The sequence below is a fragment of the Schistocerca americana genome, chromosome 6 (assembly GCF_021461395.2).
Source record: "Schistocerca americana isolate TAMUIC-IGC-003095 chromosome 6, iqSchAmer2.1, whole genome shotgun sequence".
In the NCBI taxonomy this organism is placed as follows: Eukaryota; Metazoa; Arthropoda; class Insecta; order Orthoptera; family Acrididae; genus Schistocerca; species Schistocerca americana.
Window position 1 is genome coordinate 590879419 of NC_060124.1, and position 17393 is coordinate 590896811.

Sequence of the window (17393 nt, forward strand, 5' to 3'; positions counted from 1 at the left end):
CATCATTCTGCTAGGTTGATGAGATACGAGATATATACAGCTGTGCAGCAACTACATCTACAGATTGTGATTGTCGATAATAAGGCTTTCATCAGACCCTTCCAGTCGTACTTCACCTAGGTTAGAAATTAAAGGAGATATGTACATCTGTGCAAAAATTACATCTACAGATGGTGAATCTTGCGAAGGAGGCTTTAAACCCCTTCCAGTCCCCCTGCACCAAGGTTAGAAAATAAAGGTAAAATATACAGCCGTGCAGGAATTACATCTACAGACGTTGAATGTTGGGAAGGAGGCTTGCAGCCCTTTCCAGTCCCCTCTCACCTAGGTTATAAAAGAAAGCTGATATGTGCCGCTGTGTAAGGGGTTCCTGCAGCCACTTCCAGCCATATTTCTGCTAGGTTCGACGAGATAAGAGATATATACAGCTGTGCAGAAATTATAACTACAGATGGTGGTTGTGGGTAACAAGGCTTTCATCAGCCCCTTCCAGTCCTCCTTCCCCTAGGTTAGAAATAATAGGAGATATGTATATCTGTGCCAAAATTTCATCTACAGATTGTTAATGTTGGGAAGGAGGCTTTAAACCCATTCCAGTCCACCTGCACCAAGGTTAGAAAACAAAGGTAATATATACAGCCGTGCAGGAATTTCATCTTCAGATGGTGAATGTTGGGAAGGAGGCTTTCATACCCTTCCGGTCCCCCTTGAGCAAGGTCAGAAAATAAAGGTTATATATGCAGCTGTGCAGGAATTCCTTCTACAGATGATTAATGTTGGGAAGGAGGCTTTCAGCGCCTTCCACTGCCCCTTCACCAAGGATAGACAATAAATGTGATACATACAGCAGTGCAGGAACTACATCTACAGATGGTGAATGTTGGGAAGGAGGCTTTCAGCCTCTTCCAGTCCACCTCCACCATGGTTTGAAAATAAAGGTGATATATACAGCTGTGCAGGAATTTCATCTACAGATGTTGAATGTTGGGAAGGACACTTTAAGACCCTTCCAGTCCCCCTTCATCAAGGTTTGAAAATAAAGATGTTGCTGCGCAGGAATTACATCTACAGATGGTGAATGTTGAGAAGGAGGCTTTCTGCAGCCCCTTCCAGTCCGCCTTCATGTAGGTTAGAAAATAAATGAGATATATACAGCTGTGCAGGAATTACATCTACAGATGGACATGTTGGGAAGAAGGCTTTCAGCCCCATCCAGTCCCCCTTCACCATGGTTAGAAAATAAAGGATATATATACAGATGTGCATTAATTACAGTTACAGAGGGTAAATGTTGGGAAGGAAGATTTCAGCCCCACCAGTCCCCCTTCACCAAGGTTAGAAATGAAAGGTGATGTATACAGCTGCTCAGGAATTACATCTACAGATGCAGAATGTTGGGAAAGTGGCTTTCATCCCATTCCAGCCCCCCCTTCACCAAGGTCAGAAAATTAGGTGATATATTCAGATGTGCAATAATTACATCTAAAGATGGTGAAAGTTGGGAAGGCAGCTTTCAGCCCCTTCCAGTCCCCCTCACCAAGGTTACAAAATAAAACTGATATACACAGCTCTGCAGGAATTACATCTACAGATGGTGATTGTTAATAAGGAGGCTCCCTGCATTCACTTCCAATTGTCGTATGGCTAGATTAGAAAATATAGAAGATATATACTGCTGTGCACAAACTACATCTACTGATGGTGAACACTGGGAAGGCATCTTTCGGCCCCTTCCATTCCCCCTTCACCAAGATTAGAAAATAAATTTGTAGTGTACAACTGTACAGGAATTACAACTATAGATGGTGAATGTTGGGAAGGTGGCTTTAAGCCCCTTCCGGTCCACCTTTACCAAGGTTAGAAAATAAAGGTGATATATACAGCTGTTCAGAAATGACACTACTGGTGGCGAATGTTGTGAAGGAGGCTTTCAGGACCTTCCAGTCCCGCTTCACCAAGGTTCGAAAATAAAGGTGATATATACAGCTCTACGTAAACTACATCTACAGATGGTGATTGGTGGTATAGAGACTTTCATCAGCCCCTTTCAGTCCTCTTTCACCTAGTTTAGAAAATGAAGGTGATAAATACAGCTGTGCAGGAAATACATCTACAGATGGTGATTGTTGGGAAGGAGGCTTCCAGCACCTTCCAGTCCCCCCTCACCAAGTTCTGAATCTTACGTGATATATACAGGTGTGCAGGAATTACATCAACAGATGGTGATAGTTTGGAAGGCGGCTTTCAGCCCCTTCCAGTCCCCCTTCACCAAGGTCAGAAGAAGAGAACCTGATATATGCAGCTGTGCTGGAATTACATCTACAGATGGTGAATGTTCGGAAAGAGGTTTTCAGCCCTGCAAGTCCCCATTTACCAAGGTCAGAAAATGAAGGTGATATATGCAGCTGTGCTGGATTTACATCTACAGATGGTTAATGTTGGGAAGGAGGTTTACAGCCCCCTCCAGAGCCCCTTCACCAATGTCAGACAATAAAGGTGATATATACGGCTGTGCAGGAATTACATCTACAGATGTTGAAGGTTGGGAAGCAGGCTTTCAGCCCCTTCCAGTCCCACTTCACCAAGGTTGAAAAATAAATGTGATACATACAGCTGTGCAGGAATTACATCTACAGATGATGAAAGTTGGGAAAGAGCCTTTCAGAACATTGCAGTTCCCCTTCACCAAGGTTAGAGAATAAAGGACATATATACAGCCGTGCAGGAATTACATCTACAGATGGTGAATGTTGGGAAGGAGGCTTTCATCCCATCCAGTCCCCGTTCAGCAAGGTTAGAATATAAAGGTGATATATACAGCTATGCTGGAATTACATCTACAGATGGTGAATGTTCGGAAAGAGGCTTTCAGCCCTTTCCCCTCCCCCTTCACCAAGATTAGAAAATGAAGGTCATATATACAGCTGTGCAGGAATTACATCTAGAGATGGTGAATGTTGGGAAGGAAGCTTTCAGAGCAATCCAGTCCCCCTACAACCAGGTTAGAGAATAAAGATGATATATACAGCTGTGTAGGAATTACATCTACCGAAGGTGAATGTTGGAAAGGAGTCTTTCAGCCCCTTTCAGCCCCCTTCATCAGGTTTAGAAAATAATGGTAATATATACAGCCATGCAGGAATTACATCTGCAGTTGGTGAGTGCTGGGAAAGAGCCTTTCAGCCCCTTCTAGTCCCTGTTCACCACAGTTAGAAATTAAAGGTGATATATACAGCTGTTCAGGAATGACACCTACAGGTGGCGAATGTTGTCAAGGAGGCTTTCAGGACCTTCCAATCCCCGTTCACCAAGGTTCGAAAATAAAGGTGATATATACAGCTGTGCGTAAACTACATCTACAGATGGAGATTGTTGGTATGGAGACTTTCATCAGCCCCTTCCAGTCATCCTTCAAGTAGGTTAGAAAATATAGGAGATATATACAGATGTGCAAAATTACATCAACAGCTAGTGAATGATGGGAAGTAGGCTTTCAGCCCCTTCCAGACCCCCTTCACCACGGATAGAAATTGAAAGATATATTTACAGCTGTAAAGGAATGACATCTACAGATGGTGATTGTTGGTAAGGAGGCTTCCTGCAGCCACTTCCAGTCATCCAATATCTAGGTTTGAAAATACAGCAGATATATACAGCTGTGCAGAAACTACATCTATAGATGGTTAATGTTGGGAAGGAGACTTTCAGACACTTCCAGTCCCCCTTCACCATGGTTAGACAATAAGCTGATATATACAGACGAGCAGGAATTACATCTACAGATGATGATTGGTGGTAAGGAGGCTTTCTCCAGACCCTTCCAGTCCTTCTTCACCTAGGTTAGAAAAAAAAGGAGATATATACAGCTGTGCAAAAAGTGCATATGGTGAATGTAGGGAAGGAGCCTTTATGTAGCCTGTTTCAGTCCATCTTCTCCTAGGTTAGAAAATAAAGGAGATATATACAACTGAGCAAAAATTACATCTACAGATGGTGATGCTGGGAAACATTCTCTCAGCCCCTTCCATTCCCCTTTCACCAAGTATAGAGAATGAAGGTGATATATACAGCTGTGCAGGAAACACATCTACAGATGGTGATTGTTGGTAAGGAGGCTTTAGCGCCTTCCAGTCATCCTTCAACAAGGTGATATATACAACTGTGCAGGAATTACATCTACAGATAGTGAATGTGATGAGGGAGGCTTTCAGCCCCTCCAGTCCCCATTCACCAAGGTTAGAGAGTAAATGTGATATATACAGCTGTGCAGGTATTACATCTACAGGTGGTGAATGTTGGGAAGGAGTCTTTCGGCACCTTCCAGTCCCCCTTCACCAAGGTTAGAAATTAAAGATGAAATCTACAGCTGTGCAGGAATTACATCTACATATGGTGAATGTTGGGGAGGAGGCATTGAGCCCCTTATTGTCCCCCTTCACCAAGATTTGAAAATTACAGTGATATATACAGCTGTGCAGGAATTACTTCTACAGGTGGTGAATTTTGGGAAGGATCCCGTATGCAGCCCATTTCAGTCTACCTTAATCTAGGTTACAAAATAAAAGAGATATATACAGTTGTGCAAAAATTACATCTACAGATGGTGATTGTTGGGAAGGAGGCTTTCTGCAGCCCCTTGCAGTCCCCCTTCACCAAGGTTAGAATATAAAGGTGATATATACAGCTGTGCGGGAAATACATCTACAGATGGTCATGTTGGGAAAGGGGCTTTCAGCCCCTTCCATTCCCCCTTCACAAAGGTTATATTATAAAGGTGATATATACAGTCGTGCAGGAATTCCATCTACAGATGGTGAACGTTGGGAAAGAGGCTTCCAGTCCACTTTCACCATGGGTAGAAAATGAATGATATACATACAGCTGTGCAGGAATTATATCTGCAGATGGTGAATGTTTGAAGGTGGCTTTCAGCCTCTTCCAGTTGCCCTTCACCAAGATTAGATGATAAAGGTGAGATACACAGCTGTGCAAGAATTACATCTACAGATAGTGAATTTTGGGAAGGCAGCTATCAGCCCCTTGAAGTCGCCCTTAACCAAAGTTAGTATATAATAGTGATATATACAGCTGTGCAGGAAATACAACTTCAGATGGTGATTGTCGGAAAGGAGGCTTCCTGCACCCACTTCCAGTAGTCGTATGGCTAGGTTAGAAAATATAGCAGATAAATACAGCCATTTACAAACTACTTCTACAAATGGTGATTGTTGGTAAGGAGGCTTCCACCGTCTTCCAGTCCCCCTTCACCAAGATAAGGGAATCAAGGTTATATATACAACTGTGCAGGAATTACATCTACAGATAGTGAATGTGGGGGAAGGCGGCTTGCAGCTCCTCCCGGTCCCCCTTCACCAAGGTTAGAAAATAAATATGATATATACAGATGTGCGTACATTACACCTACAGATGGTGAATGTTTGGAAGGAGGTTTTCAGCCCCTCCAGTCCCCCTTCACAAAGGATAGAAAGAAAAGGTGATATATACAGCGGTGCAGGAAATACATCTACAGATGGTCATGTTGGATAGGAGGCTTTCAGATCCATCCAGTTGCCCTTCACAAAGGATAGAAAATAATGGTGATATTTACAGCTGTTCATGCATTACATCTACAGATGATGAATGTTGGGAGGGAGGCTTTCAGCCCCTCCAGTCCCCATACACCCAGGTTAGATAATAAAGGTGATGTATACAGCTGTGCAGAATTACATTTACAGATGGTGATTGGTGGAAAGGAGGCAACCTGCACCAACTTCCAGTCGTCATACGGCTAGGTTAGAAAATACAGGACATATATACAGGGCTGCAGAAACTACATCAACAGATGGTGAATGTTGGTAATGGGGCTTTCTGCAGCCTCTTCCAGTACACCTTCACCTAGATTAGAAGATAAAGGGTATATATACAGCTGTGTAGATATTACATCCACAGATGGTGAATGTTCGTAATGAGGCTTTCTGCAGCACCTTCCAGTCCACGTTCACATAGGTTAGAAAATAAAGGAGAAATATACAGCTGTGTTGAATCTGCATTTACAGATGGTGATTGTTTGAAAGGAGTCTTTCTGCAGCCCCTTCCAATCCACCTTCACCTAGGTTATAAAATAAGGGATACATATACAGCTGTGCGGAAACTACATCTACAGATGATGGTTGTTAATAAGGAGGCTTCCTGCAGCCACTTCCAATTGTCGTATGGCTAGGTTAGGAAATATAGCAGATATATACAGCTGTGCAGGAACTATATCTACAGATGGTGAACGTTGAGAAGGAGTCTTTCAGCCCCTTCCAGTCCCCCTTAACCGAGGTTAAAAATAAAGGTGATGTATTTAGCTGAGCATTAATTACATCTGCAGATGGTGTACCTTTGGAAGGAGGCTTCCAGCCCCTTCCAATCCCCCTTCACCAAGGTTAGAAAATAAAGGTGAGACATATAGCTGTGCAGGAATTACATCTACAGAGGGTGAATGTTGGGAAGGAGGCTTCCTTTTCCTTCCAGTTCCCCTTCACCAAGGTTAGAGAATAAAGGTAATTTATTCAGCCAGGCAGGAATTACATCTACAGATGGTGATAGTTGGTAAGGAGGCTTTCTGCAGCCACATACAGACATCGTACGGTTAGGTTAGACCATATAGAAGATATATGCAGTTGTGCAGAAACGACATTAACCGATGGTCATTGTTGGTAAAGAGGCTATCTGCACCCCTTCCAGTCCGCATTCACCTACGTTAGAAAATATAGGAGATATATGCAGCTGTCCAAAATATACACCTACAGTTGGTCAATGTTTGGAAGGAGGCTGTCAGACCCTTCCAGTGCTCTTCTCCAAACTTAGGATATAAAGGAGATATATACAGCTGTGCAGGAATTACATTTACAAATGGTGATTGTTGGTAAGGGGGCTTTCTAGAGCCCCTTCCAGTCCTCTTTTCCTAGGTTAGAAATTAGAGGAGATATATACAGCTGTGCAAAAATTACATCTACAGATGGTGAATGTTGGTAAGGAGGCTTTCAACCCCTTCCAGTCCCCATTAACCAATTTTAGAAAGTAAAGGGGATATATACAGCTGTGCAGGAATTACACCTACAGATCGTGAATGTTCTGAAGGACTCTTTCAGCCCTTTACAGTCCCCCCTCACCAAGGTTAGAATATAAAGGGGTATATACTGCTGTGCAGGAATTACTTCTACATATGGTGAATGTTGGGAAGGAGGCTTTCAGCCCCTTCCAGTCCCACTTCAACAACGATAGAAAATAAACGTGATATATACAGCTGTGCTGGATTTACATGTACAGTCCCCCTTCACCAAGGTTATAAAATAATTCTGATATATACAGCTGTGCAGGAATTACATCTACAGATGGTGATTGTTGGTAAGGAGGCTATCATTAGTCACTTCCAGTCCTCCTTCACCAATGTTAGAAAATATAGGTGATATATACAGCTGTGCAGGAATTACATCTACAGATGGGGAATGTTGGGATGCAGGCTTTCAGCCCCATCTAGTCCCCGTTCACCGAGGTTAAAAATAAAGTTTGATATATACAGCTTTGCATGAATTGCATCTACACATGATGAATTTTGGGAAGGAGGCTTTCAGCACCTCCAGTCCTTCTTCACCAAGGTTAGAAAATAAATGAGATATATACAGCTGTGCAGGAATTACGTCTACAGAGGGTGATTGGTGGTAAGGAGGCTTCCTGCATTCACCTCCAGTTGTCGTACGGCTAGGTTAGGAAATACAGGACACATATACAGCGGTGCAGAAAATACATCTACAGATGGTGATTGTCGGTAAGGAGTCTACTGCAGCCCCTTCCAGTCTTTATCACCTAGCTTAGAAAATCAGGATACATATACAGCTGTGCAAAATTTACATCTACTGATGGCGAATGTTGGGAAGGTGTGTTTCAGCCCCTTCCAGTGCCCCTTCACCATGTTTATAAACTAATGGCGATATATGCAGGTGTGCAGGAATTACATCTACAGATGGTGAATGTTGGGAAGGAGGCTTTCAGTTCCTTCCAGTCCCCTTTCACCAAAGATATAAAATAAATGTGATGTATACATCTGTTCAGGTATTACATGTACAAATGAGGAAAGTTGTGAAGGAGGCTTTCAATATCTTCCAGTCCCACTTCACCAAGGTTAGAAAAGACAGTTTTATATATATACAGCTGTGCAGGAGTTAAATCTACAGATGCTGAATGTTGGGAAGGAGTCTTTCAGCCCCTTCCAGTCCTACTTCACCAAGGTTAGAAATTAAAGGTGATATATACAGCCGTGCAGGAATTACATCTACTGATGGTTAATGTCGGGAAGGAGACTTTCAGCCCCTTCCATTCCCCCTTCACCAAGGTTAGAAAAAAAGTTATATATACACCTGTGCAGGAATTACATCTACAGATGGTGAATATTGGGATGGAGGCTTTTAGCCCCATCCAGTCCCCATTCACCTAGGTTAGTATATAAAGGTGATATCTACAGATAGTGAATGTTGGGAAGGAGGCTTTCAGCTCCTTCTAGTCCAAATTCACAAAGGTTAGAGAATAAAGGTGATATAACAGCTGACAATTAATTACATCTGAAGATGGTGAATATTTGGAAGGATGCTTCCAGGCAATTCCAGTCCCCCATCACCAAGGTTAGAAAATAAGGTGATACATACAGCTGTGCAGGAATTACATCTACAGATGGTTAACGTTGGGAAGGAGGCTTCCTGCAGCTGCATCCAGTCATTGTACGGCTAGGATAGACTGTTTTGGAGGTATATATAGCTGTGCAGAAACTACATCTGCACATGGTTAACGTTGAGAAGGATGCATTCGACCACTTCCAGTCCCACTTCACCAAGGTTAGAAAGTAACGTTGATATATACAGCTGTGCCGGAATTACATCTACAGATGGTGAATGTTGGGATGAAGTCTTTCAGCCCCTTCCATTCCCCGTTCACCATGGTTAAAGAAAATGTAATATATACAGCTGTGTAGGAATTACATCTGCAGATGGTTAATGTTGGGAAGGAGGCTTTCAGCCGCTTTCAGTCCCCCTTCACCATGGTTAGAAATGAAAGGTGATATATGCAGTTGGGCAGGAATTACATCTACAAATGGTGAATGTTGGATAGGAGGCTTTCAGCCCTTTCCAGTCCCCCTTCACCAAGGTTTAAAAATAAATGCGATATATACAGCTTCATAGGAATTACATCTAAAGTTGGTGAATGTTGGGAAGGAGGCTTTGGCTCCTTCCAGTCCCATTTCAACAAGGTTAGAAGTTAAAGGTAATATATACAGCCGTGCAGGAATTACATCTACAGATGGTGAATGTTATGAAGGAGGCTTTCAGATCCTTCCAGTACCCCTTCCCCTCGGTTATAATATAAAGGTGATATATACAGCTGTGCAGGAATTACATATACAGATGTTGAATGTTCGGAGAGAGGCTCTCAACCCCTTCCAGTCCCCCTTCACCAAGGTCAGAAAATAAAGGTGTTATATGCAGCTGTGAAGGAATAACATCTACAGGAGGTTAATGTTGGAAAGGAAGCTTTCAGCACCTTCCAGTGGCTCTTTACCAAGATTAGAGAATAAAGGTGATATATACAGCAGTGCAGGAACTACATCTACAGATAGTGAATGTATGGAAGCAGGCTTTCAGCCCCTTCCAGTCCCCCTTCACCAAGGATAGAAAATAAAGGTGATAGATACAGCTGAGAATTAATTAGATCTGCAGATGGCGAATGTAGGGAAGGAGGCTTGCAGCCCCTTCCAGTTCCCCTTCACCAAGGTTAGATAATAAAAGTAATATATACAGCCAGGGAGGAATTACATCTACAGATGGTGATTGTTGGTTAGGAGGCTTGCTGCAGCCACATCCAGTCATCGTACGGCTAGGTTAGACTATATAGAGGATTTATACAGCTGTGCAGCAACTACATCTACAGATGGTTATTGTTGGTAATGAGGTTATCATCAGCCCCTTCCACTCCTACTCCACCTATGTTAGAAATTAAAGGAGATAGGTACATCTGTGCAAAAATTACATCTACAGATGTTGAATGTTGGGAAGGAGGATTTTAACCCCTTCCAGCACACTGTACCAAGGTTAGAGAATAAAGGTAATATATACAGCCATGCAAGAATTACATCTACAGATGGTGAATGTTGGGAAGGAGGCTTTCAGCAACATCCAGTACCCATTCACCTAGGTTAGAATATAAGGGTGATACATACAGCTGTGCAGGAATTACATCTACAGATGGTGAATGTTGGGAAATAGGTTTTCAGCCCCTTCTAGTCCCCCTTCATCAAGGTTAGAAAATAAAGGTGATATATACAGCTGTGCAAGAATTACTTCTTGAGATGGTTAATGACGGGAAGGAGGCTTTCAGCCCCTTCCAGTCCTCCTTCACCAAGGTTAGAAAAAACATTTATATATACAGCTGAATGTTGGGGTTGAGTCTTTCAGCGCCATCCAGTCCCCCTCCTCCTAGGTTAGAATATAAAGGTGATATATACATCTGTGCAGGACGTACTTCTCGAGATGTTTAACGTCGGGAAGGAGGCTTTCAGCCCCTTCCAGTCCCCCTTCACCGAGTTTAGAAAATATAGGTAATATATACAGCTGTGCAGGATATACATCTTCAGATGGTGAATGCTGGGAAGGATGGTTTCAGCTCCTTCCAATCCCCCTTCACCAAGGTTAGAAAGTAAAGGTGATACATACAGCTGTGCAGGAATTACATCTACAGACGGTGATTGTTTTCTGAAGGAAGCTTTCAGCACCTTACAGTTCCCTTTCACAAAGGTTAGAGAATAAAGGAGATATATACAGCCAGTCAGGAATTACATCTACAGATGGTGACTGATGTTTGGGCGGCTTCCTGCAACCACATCGAGTTATGGTACGGCTAGGTTAGACTTTATAGAAGATATATACAGCTGTGCAAAAACTACATCTACAGATGCTGATTGTTGGTATGGAGGCTTTCAGCGCCTTCCAGTCCCCCTTCACGAAGGTAAGAAAATAAAGGTGATAAATACAACTGTGCATTAATTACAGCTGCAGATGGTCAATGTTGGGAAGGAGGCTTTCAGCCCCTTCCAGTCCCCCTTCACCAAGGTTAGAATTTAAAGGTGTTATATACAGCTGTGCTGGAATTACATCTACAGATGGTGAATGTTGGGAAAGAGGCTTTCAGCCCCTTCCAGTCCCCCTTCACCACGGATGTAAAATAAAGGTGATATATACAGCTGTACTCGAATTACATCTACAGATGATAAAATTTGTGAAGGAGCCTTTCAGCCCCTTCCAGTCCCCCTTCACCAAGGATAGAAAAAAAAGGTGATATGTACAGCTGTGCAGGAATTACATCTGCAGATGGTGATTGTTGGTAAGGAGCCTTCCTGCAGCCACTACCAGTCGTCGTATGGCTAAGTTAGAAAATATTGCAGATATATACATCTGTGCAGAAACTACATCTACTGAAGATAAATGTTGGGAACGAGGCTTTCAGCCCCTTCCAGTCCCCATTCACCAAGGTCAGATTATAAAGGTGATATATGCAGCTGTGCAGGAATAACATATACATATGGTTAATGTTGGGAAGGAGGCTTTCAGCACCATCCAGTGCCTCTTCACCAAAGTTAAAGAATAAAGGTTAGATATACAGCTCTGCAGTAATTACATCCACAGATAATGAATGTAAGGAAGCATACTTTCAGCCCCTTCCAGTCCCCCTTCACCAAAGTTAGGAAATAAAGGTGATATATACAGCTGTGCAGGAATTACATCTACTGATGATGAAAGTTGGGAAGGAGCCCTTCAGGCCCTTCCAGTTCTCCTTCACCAAGGTTAGAGAATAATGGTAATATATACAGCCATGCAGCAATTACATCTACAGATGGTGAATGTTGGGAAGGAGGCTTTCAGCCCCATCCAGCCCCCTTCCTCAAGTTTAGAATATAAAGGTGATATATACAGCTGTGCTGGATTTACATCTACAAATGGTGAATGTTATGCAGGAGGCTTTCCGCCCCCTCCATTCCCCGTTCACCAAGTTAAAAAATTAGCGTGATATATACAGCTGTGTAGGAATTACACCTGCTGATGTTTGGAAGCATTCTTTCTGCTGCCCATTCCGTTCCTCCTCCACCTAGGTTAAAAGATTAAGGGTATATATATACCTGTGCAAAAATTACATCTACAGATGGTGATGTTGAGAGGAAAGCTTTCAGACCCTTCCACTAACCCTTCACCAAGGTTATAAAGTAAAAGTCATATATATAAAGCTATGCAGGGATTACATCTACAGATAGTGATTGCTGGTAAGGAGGCCTCCAGCAGCCACTTCCAGTCGTCATGTGGCTAGGTTAGAAAATATAGTAGATATATACAGCTGTGAAGAAACTACATCTACTGACGGTAAATGTTGGGAAGGAGGCTTTCATCCCCTTCAGTCCTCCTTCACAAAGGTTAGAAAATAAAGGTGATGAATACAACTGTGCAGGAATTACATCTACAGGTGGAAAATGTTGGGAAGGAGGCTTTCTGAACCCCTTTACAGTAGACCTCCACCTAGGTTAGAAATTAAAGGTGATAAACATGGCTGTGCAGGAATTACATCTACAGTTGGTGAATGTTGGGAAGGAGGCTATCAGGACCTTCCACTCCCCCTTCACCAAGGTCAGAAAATAAAGGGGATATATACAGCTGTGCAAAATTACATCTACAGATAGTGAATGTTATTAAGTACGCTTTCTGCAGCCCGTTTCAGTCCACCTTCATCTAGGCTAGAAAATAAAGGAGATATGTACAGCTGTGCAGCAATTACATCTACAGATGGGGATTGTTGGAAGGAGGCTTCCAGCCCCTTCCAATTCCCCTTCACCAAGATTAGAGAAAAAAGGTCATATATACAGCCATGCAGGAATTACATCTACAGGTGGTGAATGTTGGGAAGGAGGCTTTCAGGACATTCCAGTGCCCCTTCACCAAGGTTAGATAATAAAGGTGATTTATACAGCTGTGCAGGAATTACATCTACACATGGTGATTGTTTGTAAGGAGGCTTCCTGCAGCCACTTCCAGTCGTTGTATGGCTAGGTTAGAAAATATAGCAGATATATACAGCTGTTCAGAAACTACATCTACTGATGGTAAACATTGGGAATTAGGCTTTCAGCCCCTCATAGTCCCTCTTCACCAAGGTTAGAAAATAAAGGTGATGTATACAACTGTGCAGGAATTACATCTACAGATGGTGAAGGTTGGGAAGGAGGCTTTCAGCCCCTTACGGTACCCATTCTCCAAGCTTTGAAAGTAAAGTTGATATATGCAGCTGTGCAGGAATTTTATCTAGAGATGGTGAATGTTGGGAAGGAGGCTTTCAGCCCCTTCCAGTCATCCTTCACCAAGGGCAAAAAATAAATGTGATATATACAGCTGTGCAGGAATTGCATCTGCAGATGGTGAATGTCCGAATGGAGGCTTTCAGCACCTTCCAGTCCCCTTCACCAAGGTAAGAAAATAAAGGTGAAATATACAGCTGTGCAGGAATTACATCTACAGATGGTGAATGTTTGAAAGGAGGCTTTCAGCCCCTTCTAGTGCCTATTCACCAAGCTTAGAAAATAAAGGTTATGTATACAGTTGTACAGGAAATACATCTTCACATGGTGATTGTTGGTAAGGTGGCTTCCTGCAGCCACTTCCAGTTGTTGTATGGCTAGTTTAGAAAATATAGGAGATAAATACAGCTGTGCAAAATTACATCTACAGATGTTGAATGTTGGGATGGTGGCTTTCACCCCTTTCCAGTCCCCCCCTTAACCAGGGATAGAATATAAAGGTGATATAAACAGCTGTGGAGGAATTACATCTACAGATGGTGAAAGTTGAGAAGGAGGCTTTTTGCCCACTCCAGTCCCCACTCACCAAGGTAAGAAAATAAAGGTGAAGTATAAAGCTGAGCAGGAATTACATCTACAGATGGTGAATGTTGGTAAGGAGGCTTCCTGCAATCACTTACAGTCCTCTACGGCAAGTTTAGAATATATTGGAGATACATACAGCTGTGCAGAAACTACGTCTACAGATGGTGATTGTTGGTAAGGAGGCTTTCTGCAGACCCTTCCAGTCCACCTTCACCTAGATTCGAAAATAAAGGGTAAATACACAGCCGTGTAGAAATTACATCCACAGATGGTGAATAATGGTAATGAGGCTTTCTGCAGCGCCTTCCAGTCCACGTTCACATGGGTTAGAAAATAAAGGAGTAATATACAGCTCTGCTGAAACTACAATTACAGATGCTAATTGTTGGTAAGGAGGCTTTCTGCAGCCCCTTCCAGTCCACCTTCACCTAGATTAGAAAATGAAGGGTATATTTACAGCTGTGTAGAAATCACATCCATAGATAGGGAATGTTGGTAATGAGGCTTTCTGCAGCCTCTTCCAGTCGACATTCACATAGGTTAGAAAATAAAGGAGTAATATCCAGCTGTGCTGAAACTACTTTCACAGATGGTGATTGTTAATAAGGAGGCTTTCTGCAGCCCCTTCCAGTCCACCTTCACCTAGGTTAGAAAATAAAGGAGAAATATACAGCTGTGCAGAAAATACATCTACCGATCGCGATTGTTGGTAGGGAGGCTTTCTGCAGCCTCTTCCAGTCCCCCTTCACATAGGTTAGGATATAAAGTGTATATATACAGCTGTGTAGAAATTACATCCACAGATGGTGAATGTTGGTAATGAGGCTTTCTGCACCCCTTTCCAGACCAGGTTCACATAAGTTAAAAAAATCAAGGAGAAATATACAGCTGTGCTGAAACTACATTTACAGATATTGATTATTGGTAAGGAGTTTTTGTGCAGCGCCTTCCAATCCACCTTCACATAGGTTATTAATTAAGGGATACATATACAGCTGTGCAGAAACTACATCTACAAATGATGATTGTTAATAAGGAAGCTTTTGGCAGCCCCAGCTAGTCCACCTACACATAGGTTAGGATATAAAGTTTATATATACAGCTGTGTAGAAATTACATCCACATATTGTGAATGTTGGTAAGGTGGCTTTCAGCAGCCCCTTCCAGTCCACCATCACCTTGATTAGAAAATAAAGGATATATATACAGGTGTCAAGAAATTACATCCACTGATGGTGAATGTTGGTAATGAGGCTTTCTGCAGCCTGTTCCAGTCCACCTTCCCCTATATTAGAAAATAAAAGATATATATACAGATGTGTAGAAATTACATCCACTGATGGTGAATGTTGGTAAGGACGGTTTCTGCAGCACCTAACAGTCCACCTTCACCTGGATTAGAAAATAAAGGTTATATATACAGCTGTGTAGAAATTACATCCACAGATGGTGAATGTTGGAAATGAGGCTTTCTGCAGCCCCTTCCAGAGCACTTTCACCTAGATTAGAAAATAAAGGAGACATGTACAGCTGTGCGGAAACCACATCTACAGATGATGTTGTTAATAAGGAGGCTTTCTGCAGCCCCATCCAGTCCACGTTCCCATAGGTTAGAAAATAAAGGAGAAATATACAGCTGTGCTGAAATTACATTTACTGATGGTGATTGTTGGTATGGAGGCTTTCTGCAGCCCCTTGCAATCCACCTTCACCTAGGTTATAAAATAAGGGATATGTATATAGCTGTGCGTAAACTACATCTACAGATGATGTTTGTTAATAAGGAGGCTTTCTGCAGCCCCTTCCAGTACACCTTCACATAGGTTAGGATATAAAGGGTATATATTCAGCTGTGCAGAAATTCCATCCACAGATGGTGAATGTTGGTAATTAGGCTTTCTGCAGTCCCTTCCAGTCCACCTTCACCTAGGTTGGAAAATAAAGTGTATATATACAACTGTCCAAAAGTTTCATCTACAGATGGTGAATGTTGGAAAGGAGGATTTCAGCCACTTCCTGTCCTTCTTCTCCATGGTTAAAAACTAAAGGTGATATATACAGCTGTGCAGGAATTACATCTACAGATGTTGATTGTTGGTCAGGAGGCATTCTGCAGCCCCTTCCAGTTCTTCTTCTACTAGATTAGAAAATAAAGTTGATGAATACAGCAGTTTTCAAATAAAACATACAGAAGGTGAATGTTTGAAATGAGGCTTATTGCAGGCCCTGCCAGTCCACCTTCACCTAGATTAGAAAATAAAGTGTATATATACAGCTGTGTACAAATTACATCCAAGGATGGTGAATATTTGGTAAGGAGGCTTTCTGCGGACCCTTCCAGTCCACCCGCACATAGATTAGAAAATAAAGGGTAAATACACAGCTGTGTAGAAATTACTACCACAGATGGCGAATAATGGTAATGAGACTTTCTGCAGCCCCTTCCAGTCCACCTTCACCTAGATCAGAAAAAACGGTATTTATACAGCTGTGTAGAATTTACATCTACAGATGGTGAATGTTGGTAAGGTGCCTTTCAGCAGCCCCTTCCAGTCCACCATCACCTAGATTAGAAAATAAAGTGTATATATACAGATGTGTAGAAATTACATCCACAGATGATGAATGTTGGTAAGAGCGGTTTCTGCAGCACCTAACAGAACACCTTCACCTAGATTAGAAAATAAAGGGTATATATACAGCTGTGTAGAAATTACATCCACAGATAGTGAATGTTGGTAATGAGGCTTTCTGCAGACCCTTCCAGTCGATGTTCACATAGGTTAGAAAATAAAGGAGAAATAAACAGCCGTGCTGAAACTACATTTACAGATGGTGATTGTTGGTAAGGATTCTTTCTGCGCCCCTTCCAATCCACTTTCACCTAGGTTATAAAATAAGGGATACATATACAGCTGTGCAGAAACTACTTCTACAGATGGTGAATGTTCGTAAGGAGGCTTTTTACTGCTCCTTCCAGTCCACCTTCACCTAGATTAGAACATAAAGGGTATATATACAGCTGTGTAGAAATTACATCCAGAGATGGTGAATGTTGGTAATGAGGCTTTCTGCAGCCCCTTCCAGTCCACCTTCACCTGGATTAGAAAATAATGGATATATATACACCTGTGTAGAAATAACATCCACAGATGGAGAATATTGGTAATGAGGCTTTCTGCAGCCCTTTCCGGTCCACGTTCACGTAGGTTAGAAAATAAAGGAGAAATATACATCTGTGATGAAACTGCATTTACAGATGGTGAATGTTGGTAATGAGGCTTTCTGCAGCCCCTTCCAGTCCACCTTCACCTAGATTAGGAAAAAAAAGGGTATATATACAGCTGTGTAGAAATTATATCTACTGTTGGTGTATGTTGGTAATGAGGTTTGTTTGCAGCCCTTTCCAGTCCACATTCACATAGGTTAGAAAATAATG